Here is a 3,926-nt window from a genome sequence, read left to right on the forward strand (position 1 = left end):
TTGGAGAGATTCCGATTAAAGTCCGGGACGTAATGAGATCCTGGAATACGATTGAGAATGGTTCAGTTAAAAGTCCGAAAATTGGTAATATTGTGATAGACCTTCTAGCTCCATTATTTTACTTCAACTGCCGGTGCATCTGTCGGGCTTATGGGGGTCCGTGCAGGTGATTTCTTTTATTGTGCACGAGCGTACCCGTCGGGTTTATGGGAGCCCGGCGGAGTTAGTTAGATTACTTGTCTTTGTTGCCTGTACGCTCGTGTACATACCCCCCATTTACTACTCGTTGCACTTGATGTGACCCTTTATTTGCATTTCAGTTCACTTTTGCTTATCTTGCTCAGTCGGCCTATGATGCCTACTGGGTACCTGTTGTTTTAGTACTCATGCTACGCTTTGCATCTATTCTGTGATGCAGGTCCGAGCACTAGTAGTCAGCGTTGATCGAGCTTGGAGTAGACTTATCCGGAGACGGGGGTGAGCACACGGCGTTTTGTACTATTTCAGTCTCCATCTGTATATATAGACTTGTCTTTTTCCTTTCGAGACAATCCAGTCTCTGTTGTCCAGTTTTGGGACTTGTACTCATTTTGTAGTAGCTCTGTACTGGTGACTTCCAGGTTCTGGAGGGATCTTTATTTGTATATATGTTTTGGGTTGCTTCCGCCTATTTATATTGTTATTTTCCTACTCTTGTTTAATTTCTACCCTCAGACCCATTACTTGTTGTTCCGGGTTAAGGGTTGGCTTACCTGCTGGTGGGTTATAGTAGGTGCCATCATGATTTGATAAATCGGGTCATGACAAAATCTGTAAGAAAAATGTGTTAATTATATGCAAACAAAATTATTTGGATTTTTTGACAAATTGTATGACAAGTGGTTTTAGTTGGTATTAAATTCTAAATTTACTGGATCATATTAGATGTTGTCATCGCTGAAGAAATTAGTGAGTTAGAAATTATTTGGTACGATTAAAAAAATATTTTTGTAATGAGTGAGTAATTGTTGTATGAAATGTGTATTAAGTGTGTTTGAATGTTGGTATGATATAAGTTGTCTTTGCGACATGTGTATGAAATGTATATTAAGAAAGTATGAATTTCGTTTGTAGTCGTGTCTGACGAAATGTATGAAAAGGTTTTTTTAATGTTGTATTGATGGTGAAATTTTATGTAGACATTTGTGTATAAAGTTTTTTGTTATTAAATAAGTATTTGTTGTATGATTTATGTATTATAGAAGTATGAAAGTGCTTGGAATGTACTATTTGAATGATATTTGTAAGAGTTGTTTGTTTAATTAAATATAAAAATTGTTTTGTAATATTCTATCTGTCTAAATGATATTTGTATTTCGAATTGTTTATTTATAATCTGATACCTTTTTTTTTTTAATGAAACAAGGCATTATGTGGATTTTCAAATGGAAGGGGTCTTATATGATTCTTCTAGTCTTTATAGTGGTCTAGTAAGCGTGATAACATCGCAGCTTATGATAGATACTAATATAAATGATTTAGAGATAAAATATTTAGTAGATGATCGATGCCCACCTGTTAGAATACACAATGATGTTGGTGTGCGTGTTTTCTTAGATCAAAAGAAAGTTAATTTGGATTTCTTTACTAAATATCCATTGTGCATAACTTAGTTTATTCATTCAGTAATCATACATAATGCATACTCTTATAAATTTAGTTTTTTTTATATATGTTTCAATTTATACAAGATTCATTCATTCAATACACAAAATTCATAAAGTTGTTAATCAAAATTGTTCCTAATTAAATGTATTGTATATATTAGTAATACTTATAAAAAGTTAATTATGTAATTAATTCAAACACTATTTTTATGGTTTAATCCATTGTTTTATTTTATATGTGTTTCAATTTATTCAAGATTCATTTATTAAGTACACAAATTTCATACAGTTGTTACTAAAATTTGTTCCAAATTTAATGTATTGTATATATTAGGACTACTTATAAAAAGTTAATTATGTAGTTAATTCAAACACTATTTTTATGGTTGGGCATACATATATTAATCATATATTATGTAATTCAAACACTAATTTTAGGGGTGATAAATGTATTGTAAATATTAGTAATACTTATAAAAAGTTAATTATGTAATTAATTCAAATACTATTTTTATGGTTTAATCACTGGTTTTTTTTTATATGTGTTTCAATTTATTTAAGATTCATTCATTAAGTACATAAATTTCATATAGTTGTTTCTAAAATTTGTTCCAGATTTAAATGTATTGTATATTTGGACTACTTATAAAAAGTTAATTGTGTAGTTAATTCAAACACTTGTTTTATGGTTGGTCATACATATATTAAGCATATTTAATTCATGAGAAAATAAGACAGACGCATACACTGATCATTGATTAATCATACATAATGCATACTGTAAGAATTTTTTATTTATACACTATTCAATAATACCAAATCTGTCGAATTGTTTATATTTAAAATTGTCTCATATTTAAGATATTGTATATATTAGTAACTAATTTAAGATGTGGTCATACACATAATAATTATGTTTAATTCAAACTAAAATAAAAAAAAACAATGAAAACACAATTCGCGTTTTTAATAGTAAATTCATAATCATATTGATATAACTGGTATTTCATACATGTTTCATACATTCAGTATACATATTACTGCTTAAAAGATAGTGTATCCGAACTGTATGAATTATGTATAGTATTTTTGTCCTGAACTTATGATACCCAAACATTATAAAAAAAATTTCATACCAGACACTATGTGCACAGTGTTAACTATTTTATAACACTCAAACAAGAATAAAAAGGTGCAATCAATTGTTTTGATATCATATTGTAGTATATATCATCAAATACTTAAACAATAAAGAATTATCCAAAAGTTAAACATGAAAAAATTATCCAGAAGTTAAACAGAAAAAAAAATATCCAATCAACAATTCGACTTTTTAATCGGCGGTATTGGTGTAGGATAATTAGTTGTATCCGGAATGTGTTCTTTTGCTATCCGAGGTCCAATATATTTGCTAGCAACTGTCCTCGTAACTTCACTTTCGCTGATCGCGCCATCTTCAGACAGTATGTTAAAAGGATAGAGCATGAGCATCATCGATTAAGGTTTCATCAAATCTGGGGCTCTTTCTTGGAGTTTCCATCAATTTCTTAGACATGATTAATTGGTTTGATTTTGGAGTGTTGGTGGATTTTGGCGGTTTGATTTTGGAGAAGATGAGAAACAATGGAGAGAGAATGATAGTGGGTGGTGGGTTGAGGCGTGTGTGAGTGAAGAAACGTGTGGGGGTGGGGTGGGGTGTACGATTGGTGAGGGTAACGGTAAACAAGGAAAATATATTGAGTAAATCCCTAAATTTGGGTAACTGACATTTTCTTTTTAAATAAGGAAGTAAAAAACAAACTAATTACCTATTATTAATTAATATTAAAAACCTATAAATATATTAATGATTTATTAAATAAATATAATTTAAATTTAAAATAAAAATAATTTTAACTGATATGTCATAACCAGTAAATATTCTGTTATAATCAAGAAATTTTTAGAAGTAGGTTTAAAACTCGTAATATTTACTCTTAAATGTGTATATGGGGTGATTTTTCCATTAATAAAAGACCAATCTAGTCTATTGTTTTTTTTATAAAAAAAAAAGCTTTCACAAAAAAAACAAAATAATATAAATAACATCGTTTTCTTTTTAAAAAATTAATGAAATAAATAATAATTTATATCATCCAATAGGAAGATGCCAAGTGTATAATTCTACTTCTAGTATTGTTTTTTCTTCTTCATAATATGCACTTTTAGAGAATTGATTACACATTTTTTGTCAGATGGCTTTATAAGGGAAAATAAAATTCACTCCGGACAACAGGGGGA

Source organism: Solanum stenotomum, chromosome 2, assembly GCF_019186545.1.
Source record: "Solanum stenotomum isolate F172 chromosome 2, ASM1918654v1, whole genome shotgun sequence".
In the NCBI taxonomy this organism is placed as follows: Eukaryota; Viridiplantae; Streptophyta; class Magnoliopsida; order Solanales; family Solanaceae; genus Solanum; species Solanum stenotomum.